Source organism: Trichosurus vulpecula, chromosome 4 (assembly GCF_011100635.1).
Source record: "Trichosurus vulpecula isolate mTriVul1 chromosome 4, mTriVul1.pri, whole genome shotgun sequence".
NCBI lineage: Eukaryota > Metazoa > Chordata > Mammalia > Diprotodontia > Phalangeridae > Trichosurus > Trichosurus vulpecula.
In genome coordinates this window covers 129,365,067-129,385,305 of record NC_050576.1, presented here as the reverse complement: position 1 = coordinate 129,385,305, position 20,239 = coordinate 129,365,067, and positions in this window count along the sequence as shown.

Genomic DNA, 20,239 nt, shown 5'->3' with positions numbered 1-20,239 from the left:
CCTCAATCCTTAAAAATACAAAAGCCAGTTTTCTGGGGGTTGAGCCAAGATGGTGGAGTAGAAAAAGCACTCATCCAAGCTCTCTCAACATTTCCTTCCAAATAACTTCAAAATAACACCTCAAATCAAATTCTGGAGTGGCAGAGCTTACAAAAGGTCAGAGTAAGATATTATTCCAGCCTAAGACAACTTAGGAGGTCCAAAAGAGAGATCTGTGACACGGGGGTGGAATGCTGACCAAGAGCCCAGGTGGATGAAATACCAGTGCTGGGACTAGGTGGTGGTAACAGAAGCAGCAGCAGCTTTGGGAGTTCTCAAGCCAGAGTCAATAAGGGGATCTGGCAACTGGTCAGAAGGAGATTACACGGGAGCCCCGTGCTAGCACAAGACACAAGAACAGATGCTGTTTGGCAACTCCACTGCCTTTACCCACTTTTAGGTCATAGTTCAAAGGCTGAGAGAAGCACTTGCAGTCAAGAGGGAGCAAAAGCCCTAAGGAGAAATATCAATTTTGGTCCCAAGGGATCAGGGATCTTGAGGAACAGTATCACTTCTGGGCCCAAAGGATGTGGAACCCTGAAGAACAGTATCACTTCCAATTCTAAACTTCAAAGATGACAATGAAGTCAAGATAGCTACAAGCAAAACTCAAAAAAATGTGAATTGGACACAAGTCCAACAGGATTTTCTGGAAGAGCTAAAAAAAAGCTTTTCAAAATCAAGTTACAGTGGTAGAGGAAAAATTAGGCAAAGAAATGAAAGTGAAGGAAGAAAATTATGAAAGATAATTAACAACATGCTAAAAGAGGCAAAAAAATATTGAAGAAAATAACGTCTTAAAAAACAGAAATGAAGCAGCTAGGTGGCACAGTAGATAGAGCACTAGCCCTGAAATCAGAAAGACCTGACTCCAAATCTGGCCTCAGACACTTGACACTTAGTAGCTGTGTGACCCTGAGCAAGTCACCTAACCCTGATTGCCTCAAGGGGAAAAAAAAACCAGAAATAACCAAATGGAAAAAGAAGTACAAAAATTCACTGAAGAAAATCATTCCTTAAAAACTGGAATTGGGCAAGTGGAAGCTAATGATTCCATGAGAGATCAAGAAACAATGAAACAAAGTCAAAAGAATTTAAAAATTGAAGAAAATGTGAAATATCTTTTTTAAAAACTGACAAGGAAAACAGATCTAATAATTTAAGAATTATTAGAATAGAAAGTCATGATCAAAGAAAGAGCCTATTTCAAGAAATTATCAAGGAAAACTGCCCCAATACCCTAGAATAAGGGGGTAAAATAGAAATTGAAAGAATCTACCTATCACCACCTGAAAAAGATCCCAAAATGAAAACTCCCAGGAATATTATAGCCAAATTCCAGAATTCCCAAGTCAAAGAGAAATTACTTCAAGAAGTCAGAAAGAAACCATTCAGATACTATGGAGCCACAGACAGGACCACACAAAATTTAGGTTCAATTACAAGTTGAAATAAAGAACAGCTGAAAAAGCTGGTTGAATATTCAGTGCTCTTGGCTAGGCTACGCCAATATAATAAAAAATGACAATACTACCAAAGTTAATTTATACTTTTAATTCTATACTAATGAAATTACCAAGGGGATACTTTACAGAAGTTGATAAAAGAATTATAAAAGTCATTTATAAAAACAAAAGATCTACAATATCAAAGGAAATGATGGAAAGAAATAGGAATGAAGGGGAAATGGCATTTTCAGACCTCAAATTAAATTATAAAGCAGTCATCAAAACCATCTGGTATTAATTAAAAAATAGTCTAGAAGAGTCTGTAATAGACTAGACAAGAAAGAACCAGAAACAATGGAATTCAATAACCCAGAATTTGATAAAAGTAGAAAACATAAATTACCTAGGAAAAAGCTCCTTATTTAATTAAAACTTCAAGGAAAACTGGAAAGCAGTACAGCAGAAATTAGGCTTAGACCAACATCTTCTACCAGATTCCATAATACATTCTAAATGGATACACAATTTTAATATTAAAGATCATACTATAAAAAAAATTAGGTGAGAAGCAGATCATATACCTCTCATAGCTAGGAGCAATAGATGTGTTCTTAACCAAACAAGAGATAGAGGCAATTACAAAAGATGAAATAGATCATTTTGATTATATGAAACAAAATTTTCTGTACAGACAAGATTAGTGCACATAGGACAAGAAAGGAAGTGGTTGAATGGGGGGAATATCTTTGTATCAAATTTCTATCATAAGGGTTTGGTATCTAAGATATGTAAACAACAAATAAATAAACAAATGAATGAAGGAATACCTAATAGCCAATTCTCAAAAAATAAGTGGTCAAAGGATAGAAACAAACAGTTCTCAAAAGAACTACAAAGTATTCACAATCACATTAAAAATTGCTCTCAATTGGCGGAGCCAAGATGGCGGCTGGAAAGCAGGGACTAGCATGAGCTCCCTGCCGAGTCCCTCCAAAAACCTATAAAAAATGGCTCTGAACCAATTCTAGAACTGCAGAACCCACAAAACAGCAGAGGGAAGCAGGGCTCCAGCCCAGGACAGCCTGGATGGTCTCCGGGTGAGGTCTATCCCACACGGAGCTGGGAGCTGGGAGCTGGGAGTGGAGCAGAGTGGCGCAGACCAACCAGACCAGAAGCTGGGCAGAGTGGGCCCTAGAGCCCTGAATCAGTGAGCTGCGGCAGTTACCAGACTTCTCAACCCACAAACACCAAAGACAGCGGAGAAGGTTAGTGGGAAAAGCTGTGGGAGTGGAAGGAGTTTGAGGTTCGGCCACCACCCAGCGGCGGAGGTGGGGCAGCTACAGCTGCAGTTGCTTCCCGCCCCAGGCCCACCTGGTGGGAGGAATTAAGTGGCGGATCAGAGCAGGAGTGCACGGCCTGCTGAAGATCTAAGCCCAGTCAGGGTTGGGGGTTCTTGGGGAAGGAGGAGGGCTGGTGTGGCAGAGCTGGCGCATCCCCCCCAAACGTGGAACATAGAACTCTTTAGTCTACAAGCAATCATACCCCGCTGAAAAACTCAAGGGTCAAGTTAGTTGGTTGGGAATATGGCCAGGCAGCGAAAACGCACCCAGATTCAGTCTCAGACTTTGGATTCTTTCTTTGGTGACAAAGAAGACCAAAACATACAGCCTAAAGAAGTCAACAAAGTGCAAGAGCCTACACCAAAAGCCTCCAAGAAAAACATGAACTGGTCCCAGGCCATGGAAGAGCTCAAAAAGGAGTTGGAAAAGCAAGTTAGAGAAGTAGAGGAAAAAATGGGAAGAGAAATGAGAAGGATGCGAGAAAACCATGAAAAACAAATCAATGACTTGCTAAAGGAGACCCCAAAAAATGCTGAAAAATACACTGAAGAAAACAACACCTTAAAAAACAGACTAACTCAAATGGCAAAAGAGCTCCAAAAAGCCAATGAGGAGACGAATGCCTTGAAAGGCAGAATTAGCCAAATGGAAAAGGGGGTCCAAAAGACCACTGAAGAAAATACTACTTTAAAAATTAGATTGGAGCAAGTGGAAGCTAGTGACTTGATGAGAAATCAAGATATTATAAAACAGAACCAAAGGAATGAAAAAATGGAAGACAATGTGAAATATCTCATTGGAAAAACCACTGACCTGGAAAATAGATCCAGGAGAGATCATTTAAAAATTATTGGACTACCTGAAAGCCATGATCAAAAAAAGAGCCTAGGTATCATCTTTCAAGAAATTATCAAGGAGAACTGCCCTGATATTCTAGAGCCACAGGGCAAAATAGAAATTGAAAGAATCCATCGATCGCCTCCTCAAATAGATCCCAAAAAGAAATCTCCTAGGAATATTGTTGCCAAATTCCAGAGCTCCCAGATTAAGGAGAAAATACTGCAAGCTGCCAGAAAGAAACAATTTGAGTATTGTGGAAACACAATCAGAATAATCCAAGATCTGGTAGCTTCTACATTAAGAGATCGAAGGGCTTGGAATGCGATATTCCGGAGGTCAATGGAGCTAGGATTAAAACCTAGAATCACCTACCCAGCAAAACTGAGTATCATGCTCCAAGGCAAAACATGGATTTTCAATAAAATGGAGGACTTTCAAGCTTTCTCAGTGAAAAGACCAGAGCTGAATAGAAAATCTGACTTTCAAACACAAGAATCAAGAGAAGCATGAAAAGGTAATCAAGAAAAAGAACAAGAAAAAGAAATTGCAAGGGACTTACTAAAGTTGAACTGTTTTGTTTTCATTCCTACATGGAAAGATGACATGTATGATTCATGAGACCTCAGTATTAGGGTAGATGAAGGGAATATGCATATATATATATATATGTTTATGTATATATATATATATATATATATATATAAGTGAATGTGTATGTATGGATATGTGTGTATATATATATATAAAGAGAGAGACAGAGAGCGGACACAGGGTGAGTCGAAGATGAAGGGAAGATATCTAAAAGAAATAAAATCAAATTAAGGGATGAGAGAGGAATATATTGAGAGAGGGAGATAGGGAAAGATAGAATGGGGTGGATTATCTCGCATAAAGGGGGCAAGAGGAAGCAGCTCTGTGGGAGGAGGGGAGAGGGCAGGTGAGGGGGGAATGAGTGAATCTTGCTCTCATCAAATTTGACCTGAGGAGGGAATACCATATATACTCAGTTGGGTATCTTACCCCACAGGAAAGAAGAGGGAAGAAGATAAAAAAAGGGGGGGATGATGGAGGGGAGGGCAGATGGGGGTGGAGGTAATCAAAAACAAACATTTTGGAAAGGGGACAGGGTCAAGGGAGAAAAATCAATAAAGGGGGATGGGTTGGGAAGGAGCAAAATATAGTTAGTCTTTCACAACATGAGTATTGTGGAAGGGTTATACATAATGATACACATGTGGCTTATGTTGAATTGCTTGACTTCTCAGGGAGGGTGGGTGGGAAGGGAAGAGGGGAGAGAATTTGGAACTCAAAGTTTTAAAAACAGATGTTCAAAAACAAAAAAAAAAAGTTTTTGCATGCAACTAGAAAATAAGATACACAGGCAATGGGGCATAGAAATTTATCTTGCCCTACAAGAAAGGAAGGGAAAAGGGGAAGGGAGGGGAGTGGGGTGACAGAAGAGAGGGCTGACTGGGGAACAGGGTAACCAGAATATACGCCATCTTGGAGTGGGGGGGAGGGTAGAAATGGGGAGAAAATTTGTAATTCAAACTCTTGTGAAAATCAATGCTGAAAACTAAATATGTTAAATAAATTTAAAATAAAAAAAAAATTGGTCTCAATTACAACTAATAAGAGAAATACAAAACAAAACAACCCTGAGGTTTTACCTCACACCCTGCAAACTGGGAAAGATGACCAAAAATGGCAACAGTCAATGTTGGAGGGGTTGTGAAATGATAGACACACCATTACATTGCAGGTGGAGCTGCAAAATGGTATAATCATTTTAAAAAGCAATTTGGAATTACGTTAATAAAGTGACTAAAATTTCAATACCCTTTGGACTGGAAACAATGTTGCTGGGCTTATAATCCAAGGAAGCCATTGATAAGAATTCTAGGGCCTTCTCTCTGTTATTTCCTATTTATCCTGTACAAAGCTTGCTTTGTATATATCTGTTTGAATATTATTTCCCTTATATTCCCTTCCTGTGAGCTCGTTGAGGGCATAGGCTATCTTTTGTCTCTTTTTGCATCCCTAGTACTTGATACAGTTCCTGACACATAGTATTAATAAATATTTAATTGATTCACTTAACAATAGTTATTGATTGGTAAGAAAGTCCCCATACACAGCAAAATATTTATAACAGTACTTCTTTGTGATAGCAAAGATCAGAAACAAAATAGATGCCCATCAATTAGGGAAAGGCTAACCACACTGTGATACTATGCTGTAAGAAATGATGTATGTGATGAACACAGAGAAGCATGGAAACATCTACACGAACTGATGCAGCGAAGTAAGCAATCAAGAAAACAATATACACAGTCATTTCAACTGTAAATGGAAATAACAACCATACACCAGAAAATCAAAAGCGATTGTAATAAAATTATGGTGGTCAATCATGGGAAGACACCCTCAACCCATCCTTTTCTGAAAGGGAGGCAGTCCATAGGTATTAGCTATTGCACATGTTTTTGAACTTTTTCAATGTATTGATCAGTTATGCTGATTTTTTTTCTTCTTAAAAATACTATCAGTTATTGGGATCGCTTAGTTATATGGAAGTGGAAGATGAGGGATACTGGGGATAGCTATGATGATATAAGAAAAAGAAGACATCAATAAAAATTTATTTCAAGAAAAAGAAAAAAAAACCATTTTTATTCTAGTTCTTTACATGCCAGAATAGAGGGGCAACTATACAACTATGTTTAAACCAGAGTCAATATGCATTTACAAGTAATACTACATAGAGATGATAAAGATCAGACTAGACCAATTTCCTATTGTCTCTTTTTCAAGTTAGAGTGTGTATATGTATTTTTTTAAAGCCAGACCAGTGATTTCAGTGATGCAGGGAACTTGCTATTAATCAACAGCCATTTATGAACCATTACTATGTGCCAGGTACTGTGCTAGGGATATAAAGAAGATAAAAACAGTTTCTGTCATCAAGGACCTCACATTCTAACAGAGGAGACAATACATAAATAACTAGATATATATACAAGATACATACAGGATAGATAGAAGGTCATCTCAAACAGGAAAACACCAGCAGCTGAAGGGATCAGGAAAGGCCTCCTGAAGAATTTAGAATTTGAACTCAGTCTCCAAGAGGGTCAGGGAGGTTAATAAGGAAGCAGCAAATAGAAAGTATAGCTGGATCATGGAATTCATGGAAGGGAGTAAAGTAAAAGAAGACTGGACAGGTAGGAAGGGGCTAGATTACGAATAGCTTTAAATGCCAGCCAGAGGACTTTATATTTGATCCTGAAGGAGAATCTGAGTAAGCAAATGACATGATCAGACTTAGGCTTTAGAAAAATCACTTTGGCAGCTGAGTGGATATGGATTAAAGTGAAGAGAAATATGAGGTGGGGAGATAAATTAGAAGGCTCTTGCAATAGCTTAGGTGAGAGGTGATGAGAACCACTGAACCACAGTGGTGACTCTGTGAGTAGAGAGAAGGGGAAGTGTGTGAGAAATGTTATAAATATAGAAGTGATAAGATCTGAACACAGGTTTAATATGTGGAATGAGTGAAAAGAGATAAGAATGATACCCTAGGTTGCAAGCCTTGGTGACTAGGACGATGGTGGCGCCTTTGACAGTAAAGTGGGTAAAGAAGAAGGTTTTAGGGGAAAAAAAATAATAATTTCTATTTTGGACATATTGATTTCCAGATGTCCGCAGGACATCCAGTTTGAGACGTCAATGTAGACCTATATCTCAGGAGAGGGAGTAGGCCTGCACGTATAGATCTGGGAATGATTTACTTAGACATAATAACTGAACTATGGGAGCTGATGAGGTCACCAAGTGGGATACTATAGATCAAAAAGAAAAGAGAGAACTTTCGGGGACACTCACTGCTCAGGAAACTCCCTCTATCAATGACAGACACCTGGTTTGCAACTTAGCATCATACCCTTGTGTATTTGTGTCCCTCAAGCCTAGCCCAGAGTGTGGTAACATGATAGGCACTTACTAAATGCTTGTTGATGGCTAAATTGATTATTTTACTCTACTCTAGTATAATTTTTAAAAGTTAAATGAATAGTATATTCTTGGGGGTGAAACCAAATTGGGCAAGGAGGAGGGTTCTGCAGGAAAATAAAAGGACATGGGTATAATATGCAAAGGCAACCTTTTCAACAAAGTACTAACTCTTGAAAGATACAGTTTTTTTTTAAAGTACTGCTTCCAATTATTTGAAAACTAGAATGATCTTCTGATTCTAAATCTTACTATTCTGTCCCATTAAAACTTAATTGTCCTATGTCCTATTGTTCTGTTTTCCAAAATTTGCTAACTAACCTGGCAAATGAATGAATCGAAAGGCTCAGTCCCAGGCCTTTTATTCTCCCTCTCTACTCTCTCACTTGGTGCCTTCATCAGCTCCCAAGGGTTCAATTATCATCTCTATGCAAATGATTTCCAGATCTGGATATCTTTTTATTAGGTGCTAAGGACTTAATATGTCAACCTTACATTTTAACTTGGGCCTTCTACAGATAATGGCAAACCCTATGAAATCAGTTGGATGGTGAGCATTTTAGGCATTATGGCTGTCCCTTGGGGCCTACCAGAAGGCAGGTGGGCTTTTGGGAATCTCCAAAAACATTGCAAGAGGGCAATCACCTACCCTTCCACCTATAGGATTTGCTCCAAGGCCGTGATGACACTGCACAGGCATGGGCACTGTTAAAATCCCCTGGGCCTCAGATAATATTTGTAAAGGGCTTAGCACAGTGCCTGGCACATTGTCTGGGCTTAATAAATTCTCATTCCCCTCCCCCTACTTTCTCCTCCCTAGCTACTTAGTAGGTATGAAAGGAGAAACCAAGCAGTTGACTTTGGGTCAAGAAATGTCCACTATCGCTCTGGCCTTTCCCGAACAATAACTTGACTTTTAGCCTTTTCAGGTTGCCACTCAACTCTCCTTATAAGGAAAGAGGGTAAAGAAGCAGCCAAGGAAAAAGACACGGAGAGCCCACTATGTGCATGGGTTCCCCCATCACCGGCTGGTTGAACTGTCAATCGCCATCAGACTAGCCACTGTCAATATGACAACCAATGAGAACTATCACCAGCAGGCTAAATGATTGACAGATGACTCCACCAATAAAATTCATGGGAGGGGAGAGAGACAGACATGACAGAGACAGACTGAGACATTAACAGAGACAGAGAGACAAGGTGACAGAGTTAGAGTGAGACACATAGAGACACTAAGACTGACACGGAGACAGAGGCAAAAGACTGACAGTCATCTCCTGCCCCTAAATTTTAACGTGATTTAATATAATAAAACCATAAAATGTCTGAGTTAGAAGGGCCCATATTATCCAGTAAAGTCCAATCTTCTCATTTTACAGATGAGAAAACTGAAGTGCAGAGAGGTCATAAGGTCATAGATTCAGAGATAGGAGACCCTTAAAGATCATCAAGGAATCTAACCCTCTCCTTTTTACAGATGAAGAAAAAGACTTGTTCAAATTCACCCAGGGAATTTGTCCTCTCAAAGTTGGTGGGACCTCAGAAGGAGAAAATCCCTTCATATAGCCATGACTGGCTCTATTAGGAGAACTGATGCAATGCCACTTACGAGTCTTCAGAGATGAAGGACCAAGCCATCATACACATAACAGGACAAAGTTCAATAACCCACAGATACGGCAAACAATTTCTTTTCTTGCATTAACGCTTAGTTAATTTAATGCAACAGTGTTTTGCCTCCAGTACCTATGAGTCTGTGAAAACTGTACTGTGTATGACTGACTTCGCAAGTAAGGAGATAAAAGTAGAAATAATAATAATAGCTGACATTTATATGGCACTTTATAAAAACTGAATAGCAGATGTGAAACCAAGAATAAGTAAAACAGACCGGAAGGGGCTGCAGCCTGGATTGTACGGAAGGCCTCCCACTGCTATTAATTAAGGTCTGCAGAGTACTTTACAGACGTTATCTCATTTGATCCCTACAACATGTCTGTGAGGTAGGCGCTATTACTATCCTCATTTTGTAAATGAAATTGAAGCTCTTGCCTATGGCCACATAGCTAGTAACTGTCTGAGGCTGAATTCGAACCCAGATCTTTATCCAAATGTAGCAGTACTTCTCCTAGAAATGGGGGGGAAGGGTTAGTGATTTTAGGTTCCCCCTAAAATCCAGGGTTTCCAATTTACGGTCCTAGGATTCAGGCCTGCTCATATAGCACACATTTTCTATACAATCTTTGTTTTACAACTATTAAGATGAACAAATAAAGAGCAAGAAAGCATATAATCGATTTACCTATGTATATCTATTTTTATCTCTATATATCTATATCTACATCTATCTATATGTACCATATCTATCCATATCTACATCTCTTCATATCTATCTATTCATCTATTTATCTTTCTATCTCTGTCTGATGGAATGGAGATAGAAGGTCAGAATCTCTATGTAGTAAACATAGACATCAGTCCTTTTCAGAAGGTCATAGAGGAAGGCTGCTTTTATCTCTCAGAATACAAAAGTTCATCAGACTTTAGTCAATAAGCATGTCTTGGAAAGTTTTTCAAATACTGAGCAATAGAGACTTACTATACCCGAATTGTATAGTAATGAGGAGCTACTGTTTTCTTCTTAGTAAAAACTATTCAAATCTGTCCCATATTATTTCCTAAAAGTTTATCTTATTGTAATTTATCATTGCCATATGCACATATAGTATTATTTAACAGTAAGCTCAACTTAGATTTTTTAAATACCAATTAATTGGCAAACGTCCGCAATTCTTTCAACATATTTGCTTTTATTGAAAAGAAACTACCATTGGCTTTAGGATTCTAAACTGAAAGAAGTCTGTTAATTAACAATCAAATTTTATTATTGCCTATAACAGAATGTGGCTTACATATACATACATAGAGATATTTCAGTTTAAAATATGATTTAATTTTAAATGGGTATTTAACTTAGTACTTAGTGGTGTTTTTACCATTAATCATTACTTATTATTACTATAACACCATAGGGATGCACAGCACTTTATAAAAGTTGAGCAGCAGATGTGAAATCAAGAATATGTAAGACAGCCCAGAAGGCCCTGCTGTCTAGATTCTACATAGGGGCTCCCAGTGCTATTAATTATTTATCCACTCTTGAATGTTAATAAATAGGAATGTCATTTTACCCTTTATCCCCTTGATGAATTTAAACAAATGACAGCTAGAGGGAAAAGTGGCCAAACAGATCATATTAGGGGAATGGATGAAGGCGTAAACAAAAGTTAAAAAAGAAAACTTAATACATTTAATTTCAGCCGAGTACCAATAACATTTCTCTCATTTTAACTGATACCAAGTCCACATGAGCAGTGCAAACTGTAATGATTTCAATGTGGTTTTCAGTGTGCTTATTTTCTTAATGAGAACAGGGATAAGAATTGGACCTATGATCTCACTGGCATAGTGAAATCCTTGGTGAGGAAACTCCATCTGTCCATGCAGATCGGCAACTTCTCTGAAATTCATAATCCTAGAACAAGAATTCTTAACCTTTTTTGTGTGTCAGAAATCCCTCTAACCATTTGGTAAAGCCTATATACCCATTCTCTGAATGGTATTTTTAAAATGCATAAAATTAAATACACAGGATTATAAAGTAAACCAATTAGACTGAAATAAAGATGTAGTATTTCTCATCCAAGTTCAAGGACCCCCTGAAATCTATCTAATCCAGCACTGGATTTATTTTCAGGAGGACACAGATTCAAATCACATCTCAGGCAATAACTGTGTGATCCTGAGCTAGTCCACTTAACTTCTCTCAGCCTCAGTTTACTCATCGGTAAAATGGAGATAATATAGTATACTGGATCAGACGCGATAGCATATATAAAGTATGTTACAAACCTTAAAGCACCATATGAGATATTGCTATTATTACTATAAGGAAACAGGCTCATTAAAGTTAACTGATGATTTCATAAGGCATTACATTTCACAGGATCATAGACCTAAAGCTAGATGGGTCACAGGTCATCTAACACAAATATCTGAATAAATACTATAGACCCAAGTGATATCTCAGTCCCTGTTTAGCTTGTGACTTATGTGTCTCATTAAACATCCATTGTCTTAATTAAACTGGAAAGGTTTTTATGTCTTATATCCATGTCATGGCTATTCATTCCTTCCACACCCATTTAAGTGTCCAATGTGTGCGAATCACTGTACAGAGCCTTGGCAAAATATAAACTCTAGGTAAGGCATCATCTCTGCCCTTAAAAAGAGTGCAGTGAAGCAGAAAATGACAAGAGACAAACACAGGATCTCAGCATCTGAAACATGGGTAAAACCTCCAAATATCCCAATGTAGTTACAGCCCCACAAGGTAGGTGATCAATAAAGACCCATTTATTAATTCAAAAGGATCAAGACGCATTGCTCAAATACTCTCCATGGATTATCAATTTAGATCTTCCCTCCAAGGATGCAGATTGTAATCCATCCATGCCTGCCTATCCTACAAGACTTGTCCATGTCCTCTTCCAGGTTTGCCAGGAGCTCCATAATGCTGGAGGCCTTTTTTGATATCTCCTAACAATCTGAGTTTATCAGTGGAGCTCTTAGGATCTCCACCCCTCATCCCTCACCATCACCACCTGACTAGCCCATCCTCTCTTTCCATCATACATTTCCCTGGTGAAATCTTTTGTTCTTGTTCTTCAAGGTTCCTCATAGGTTACGTGCTGCAGCCTATTCATACCCACCATGTTTTATAAATTAAGTAGGAATGCAAGCTTAAATTTTAAAATTATATATATATATATATTTCTGAAAGACTATTTGAATCTTTATTCTTAAATCTGCTCATTGAAATCCCACTTTTGGAACTGCAAGAAAGATACCATCTGTAATCTGGGGAAGAAATCATCTTTACATCCAGGGGTTGGAGGTGCCAACTCAGTGAGTGGTGTCCAGGGACAGGGCAGATACTATCTCTATTTTCAGGCACCTAGATGGCAGAGCATATAGAGCACTGGGCTTATATTCAGCAAGACCAGGGTTCAAATTCTGTCTCAAATATTAGCTATATGATCCTGGGCTAGTACTCTTAACAACAAAAGACCAACATAAGAGATGTCGAAAGGCAGATCATGTCACAAGATCATAGGTCTAGAGACAGAAGGGACCTTACAGACCATCTATTCCAATCCCCTCATTTTACAGATGAGGAAACTGAGGCTCAGAGGGGTGGATTTGCCCAAGGCAGATTGTGTTTAAGTAGATATAGATAATGATTGCCTTCAGTGAAAGGGAGAGATCATTGTGATTTGTTATGGCCAAGGAAAGCTAAATAGGTGAGGTTGGAACTCAGCAGGTCTTGAAGGACAGGTAATAATTGAACAGGTAGAAAGGAAGGAGTAGGTTATTACAAGTAGCTGTGCGCAAGCAAAGCCACAGAGGTAAGAAAAAACATGGTAAATTTGGGACTCCAAAGCAAAGTAATGAGTGGCAGGGTCAGAAAGGTAAGTTAGTTGGAACAATGTTGTACAGGGCTAGACTAAGAAATCTGAAATTGATCCAGTATATAATGGGGAGTTATTGAAGGTCTTTGAGTGGCATGTAAAATAACATGAAAAAACCTTGCTTTTGGAGGATGTATGGAAGTGGTATGAGTTAGAACAGGGCTGTCCAAAATACGGCCCAGGGGCCGCATGCGGCCCCGCGGTGCAATTTTATGCAGCCCACATGTAGGTTTTAATTTTCACGAGCGAAAAAATAAAATAATAATTTGCGTGGAACGTGTATTAGATTTTTTTAATTCCATCACTAATAAATAATCTTGTTGATGTTAATTTTCTTTAGTGTTTTTAAGCAATATTACGGACAGAACATATCACATGGAATTTTCAATTGATCTGTGGGATGCATTCCATCTGTATGATGCAGACTAGTCAGTATGCACCTACCTTTATACTGTTGTGTTGTTGCCCTACGGTTTTGTGTTTGCTTTCACACTTCCTGCCTTGGCCTGTCGTATTGCTGACGTGCGTTCCCCCATTTTCTATTAGTGTACTGTATTTTTTATTCTGGGTGCGGCCCTCAAACAATTATTTTATTTTAATGCAGGCCTAAGATAACCTAAGGTTGGACAGCCCTGAGTCAGAAGTTTTGGCCCTGTACACTATAAATATTCCATATTGCCCAGAGAATAGGTATTTTTTAAGAAATCAGTGGTTTCAAAGGGAAAAGATAGGTTTGTGTATGCAGTTCTAATGAGAACATTGTTATGTAGAGAAGAAACAGGAAGGCTGGAAAGCATTTACTGTGTTTTACTCAAGGGGGCTTCAGGTATTAATACTTGATAGTGCCTCTTAAGTCCAGTGTTTTCCCTTCCATCTTTTTATTTTTACTAATGAAGTGTGAGGCATTTTTAGCTATCTTTGAGTACCTATATGTTTGATGAGACTTACAGACATTAATCAGAAGTTTATCCTGAGTGCAGCATCAGGCCTAATAAGTTACTGCAAAGTACTTTGCAAACATTAAGTTCTACATAAACCATAATAACAATAGTACCACTAATAATAAGGTTGACTGAAGGCTATAATATGCTAACGATGATCTTTGAAGGTGTTTACTATCTAGTAATTCAAGCTCTGCTGGATAAAGTGACTGTGCCCTTAGACCGTAGACACAACCTAGGGCCTATCTCAACTAAATAAAAATAGCTCATGTGAGTCACCTTGCAGTCACAGCTGGCACCTGAAGATCATTAAAAAATATTTATCACTGAAAATGTAACATTAGTATCTCTCAATTTTCACTCCTCCCACTCTCCTAATTTTCTCTTAATGAGAACTCAATGAAGCTCAAATTTAAATTAATTTGATATAAAAATCACTTCATTATATATTTTAAATCTCTTTAATCTTCAAAGTAATTTACAAACTACTAATGTTATAAAGTTAACCAACCTAAGTTTTTTTGGAAAATTTCATATAATGGTTAAATATTGGTATGCGTGTGATGTCACTCTGTAGCTTATATGTAGAACAAGAGGCATCCTAGTACAATTGAAAGAGCGCTTACTCTGGAGTAGACGGATTTGGGTTTAAATCCAGGCTCTGCTACAACTTGTATGATGCTGGGCAAGTCATCGAAACTCTCTGACTTCAATTTTCCCATCTGTAAAATGAAGTGTTTGAAGTAGAATCAGAGGTGACTTCCTTTTGGTCTGTGGGCCCCAAAGGGACAGCAAAACTCCCTGCCAGAACCAGACTGAAGCGTAATTGGGAAATGTTTAACAAAATAAAAACACAATACAACATTTTTGTTGTTGTTCAATTGTGTCTGACTCTTCTTGACCCCGTGGACCATAGCACACCAATGCTGTCCATGAGGTTTTCTTGGCAAAGATACTGGAGTGGTTTGCCATTTCCTTCTCCAGTAGATTAAGGCAAACAGAAGTTAGGTGACTTGCTCAGAGTCCCACAGCTAGTAAGTGTCTGAGGCTAGATTTCAATGTAGGTCTTCCTCATTCTAGGCCTAATACTCTATCCACTGAGCCATCTAGCTACCTATAATACAACATAGGTTATGCAAATTTGTGGTTTTCTATGTCAATATATAGCCCCAGTTTCTATTTGAGTTTGATACCACTAATTTAGATGATCGCTTCTAAGGTTCCTTTCAGCTCTAAAATCTATGATTCTATGAATGAATAGCTGTGATCTATGTATTTGTAAAATGTAATTAGATGATCACAATTCAACCTGATAACAGTTGAGTTGCCAACGCTTTTGACAAGAGGAGACATAAATTATTCCATCATCCACACATATGACCAGAAAAGGAAATGGACTGGTCATTTAGAGGGAGGAAGGAACAACAGACACTCTAAGTGCTGTTCATTCATTCAGCAAGCATTTATCCTAAGCACCTACCAAGTGCAAAACATTGTGCTACATGCTAGGGATAAAAAGACAGGAGCTAAAAAGTTTCTGCTCTTGGAGAACTTCCTTACTATTGGGGGAAACAATATGGAAACAGAAGTTGATACAAAATACAGACAAGGTGGGGCGGAGCCAAGATGGCAGCTGGTAAGCAGGGACTAGAGTGAGCTCCGTACCGAGTCCCTCCAAAAACCTATACGAAATGGCTCTGAACCAATTCTAGAATGGCAGAACCCACAGAACAGCAGAGGGAAGTAGGGCTCCAGCCCAGGACAGCCTGGATGGTCTCTGGGTGAGGTCTATCCTACACGGAGCTGGGAGCTGGGAGCTGGGAACGGAGTGGAGCAGAGTCCAGCCTGAGCGGCGTGGACCATCCAGACCAGAAGCCGGGCGGAAAGGGCCCTAGTGCCCTGCATATGTGAGCTGTGGCAGTTACCAGACCCCCTCAACCCACAAACACCAAAGACTGCGGAGAAGGTTAGTGGGAAAAGCTGCGGGAGTGGAAGGAGTTCGCGGTTCGGCTTCCAGCCCCCGGGGGCAGCGGAGGTGGGGCAGCTACAGCTGTTGTTACTTCCGGCTCCAGGCCCACCTGGTGGGAGGAATTAAGTGGCGGATCAGAGCAGGAGTGCACAGCCTGCTGAAGATCTAAGCCCAGTTTGGGCTGGGGGTTCTTGGGGAAGGAGGAGTGCTGGGGTGACAGAGCTGGCGCATCCCCCCCAAACGTGGAACATAGAACTCGTTAGTCTACAAGCAGTCATACCCCACTGAAAAACTCAAGGGTCAAGTTAGTTGGTTGGGAATATGGCCAGGCAGCGAAAACGCACCCAGATTCAGTCTCAGACTTTGGATTCTTTCTTTGCTGACAAAGAAGACCAAAACATACAGCCTAAAGAAGACAACAAAGTCATAGAGCCTACAACAAAAGCCTCCAAGAAAAACATGAACTGGTCCCAGGCCATGGAAGAGCTCAAACAGGATTTGGAAAAGCAAGTTAGAGAAGTAGAGGAAAAATTGGGAAGAGAAATGAGAAGGATGAGAGAAAACCATGAAAAACAAATCAATGACTTGCTAAAGGAGACCCCAAAAAATACTGAAAAATACACTGAAGAAAACAACACCTTAAAAAACAGACTAACTCAAATGGCAAAAGAGCTCCAAAAAGCCAATGAGGAGACGAATGCCTTGAAAGGCAGAATTAGCCAAATGGAAAAGGAGGTCCAAAAGACCACTGAAGAAAATACTACTTTAAAAATTAGATTGGAGCAAGTGGAAGCTAGTGACTTGATGAGAAATCAAGATATTATAAAACAGAACCAAAGGAATGAAAAAATGGAAGACAATGTGAAATATCTCATTGGAAAAACCACTGACCTGGAAAATAGATCCAGGAGAGATCATTTAAAAATTATTGGACTACCTGAAAGCCATGATCAAAAAAAGAGCCTAGATACCATCTTTCAAGAAATTATCAAGGAGAACTGCCCTGATATTCTAGAGCCACAGGGCAAAATAGAAATTGAAAGAATCCATCAATCACCTCCTCAAATAGATCCCAAAAAGAAATCTCCTAGGAATATTGTCGCCAAATTCCAGAGCTCCCAGATCAAGGAGAAAATACTGCAAGCAGCCAGAAAGAAACAATTTGAGTATTGTGGAAACCCAATCAGAATAACCCAAGATCTGGCAGCTTCTACATTAAGAGATCGAAGGGCTTAGAATGTGATATTCCGGAGGTCAATGGAGCTAGGATTAAAACCTAGAATCACCTACCCAGCAAAACTGAGTATCATGTTCCAAGGCAAAATATGGACTTTCAATAAAATAGAGGACTTTCAAGCTTTCTCAGTGAAAAGACCAGAACTGAATAGAAAATTTGACTTTCAAACACAAGAATCAAGAGAAGCATGAAAAGGTAATCAAGAAAAAGAACAAGAAAAAGAAATTGCAAGGAACTTACTGAAGGTGAACTGTTTTGTTGACATTCCTACATGGAAAGATGATGTGTATGATTCATGAGACCTCAGTATTAGGGTAGATGAAGGGAATATGCATATACATATATATATATGTTTATGTATATATAGAAGTGAATGTGTATATATGTATATATCTATGTGTACATGTATGTATGTGTATATATATGTGTGTGTATATATATATATATATGTAAAAGAGAGAGAGCAGACACAGGGTGAGTTGAAGATGAAGAGAAGATATCTAAAAGAAATAAAATGAAATTAAGGGATGAGAGAGCAACATACTGAGAGAGGGAGATAGGGAGAGATAGAATGGGGTGGATTATCTCGCATAAAGGTGGCAAGAGGAAGAAGTTCTGTGGGAGGAGGGGAGAGGGCAGGTGAGGGAGGAATGAGTGAACCTTGCTCTCATCAGATCTGGCCTGAGAAGGGAATACCATACATACTCAGTTGGGTATCTTACCCCACAGGAAAGAAGAGGGAGGAAGATAAAAAAAAAAAATAAAAGTGGGGGGGGATGATGGAGGGGAGGGCAGATGGGGGTGGAGGTAATCAAAAAAACACTTTGGAAAGGGGACAGGGTCAAGGGAGAAAATTCAATAAAGCGGGATGGGTTGGGAAGGAGCAAAATGTAGTTAGTCTTTCACAACATGAGTATTGTGGAAGGGTTATACATGTGTGGCCTAGGTTGAATTGCTTGACTTCTTAGGGAGGGTGGGTGGGAAGGGAAGAGGGAAGAGAATTTGGAACTCAAAGTTTTAAAAGCAGATGTTCAAAAACAACAACAACAAAAAAAAAAGTTTTTGCATGCAACTAAAAAACAAGATACACAGGCAATGGGGCGTAGAAATTTATCTTGCCCTACAGGAAAGGAAGGGAAAAGGGGATGAGAGGGGAGGGGGGTGATAGAGGGGAGGGCTGACTGGGGAACAGGGCAACCAGAATATATGCCATCTTGGAATGGGGGGGAAGGGTAGAAATGGGGAGAAAATTTGTAATTCAAACTGTTGTGAAAATCAATGCTGAAACCCAAATATGTTAAATAAATAAATTTAAATTAAAAAAAAATACAGACAAGGTAAGCTCCAAGAGGGGATGGCACAAGCACTTGGGGGGAAATCAAGACAGGCTTTGTGTGGATAGTAGCATATAAACTGGACCTTGAAAGAAGCTAGGGATTCTAAAAGGAGGTAGGGAAGAGGAAGTGCATTCCAGGCATGGACAACAGCCTGTTCAAAGGCAAAGATGGAAAATGGAATGTAGAATACAGGAAACAGCAAGGAGACCAGTTTGACTGGAATGTACAGTGCATGAAAGAATAATATGCAATAATCTTGGAAAGGTAGGCTGGAGACACATTGTGAAGGGCTTTAAATGCTATGTTGGTAACTTTGAGAAATTTAAAGAACCAGAGGAAGACTTCATGGTATTGGGTTTAAGGAACAACATGGACCAGGATAAGAAGTAGAAAGGTTGCCATCTGCACCACTGGAAAGGATGTCCAAACAGATGAGATCACAGAACCATTTAAGTATGAATAAGCCATGTTGACTGACATGTTAACGTCACACTTAATTTTAGTGTTTCAAGCCTGGAGCTGTCCCTTCCAGCCATAAATCCTATGAAATCATGATTGTTCCAGTCTTTGCTTTGAGCTTCCCTCATCCTCTCCCAATTGCTGAAACTGGACAGACAATGATTCAGGAAGGAAGCTGGTAAAAAAAAAAATTAATAAACAAGGTGCTCTCCCTGGTGCTAATAGAGACTTGTAGCTCATGTAGTTAACACACATTCCAATATTACAAAAAAAAAAAAAAAGATCTTCTATATAACCAGAAAATATGGTGAAGATTTTCTGAACCAAAAAGTCAAAACACATGTGATCTGACCAAAGATATTCCTTTTCCAAACCTTGTTTAGAGTACATTAGAATAATTCACATAGACATAGAATCTTAAAATTTACAAAGGGTTTTCCTCACAATGATCACTTATGTAGTACAAATATTTTCTCCTTTGGATAGATGAAAAAACTGAGATGAGCAGCATCTTGCCCAGGATCACAGAACTAGAGTCAAAGGTGGGCTTTGAACCTAGGTGTCTTGATTACAAGCCCAACACTCTTTGGCTGCCTCTACACATTGTTTTCTTGAAGTTGAGACCATTCTAGAAAAATAGGTACCCACAATCACTAAACACTGAATAGCGTATGTTGCAGTTTAAGGCTGCCCTTGAGGTTCATTTAAACCTGATTTCCCATGTTCGAGGTAAGGATCTAAATGTGATGCGCTTTGCTGCTGCCCATGTCTAGGAATGGCCAGCCTAGGTTTGGTTCCACCACCACCAGCACCACCAGCACGGCTTGTTCTAGGCCCTCCACTGCCCAAAGATGGCCCTGGACCATCTAAGGAAAGGCCATGGATACGGCAAAACACAGCGCTTTGCGTGGTGTAAATTCATGATTTTCAATGATAAAGTGGGGTCTTAGTGTTGGCAACCACTGGACGGCCTGACAGGGCCTATGGGCTGTCCCCTGCCCTGTCACCTGGGGTACCAAGAGCAGAAAAGTCACGCCCGCTCCCAGGGCGCGCGCGCGCGCGCGCACACACACACACACACACA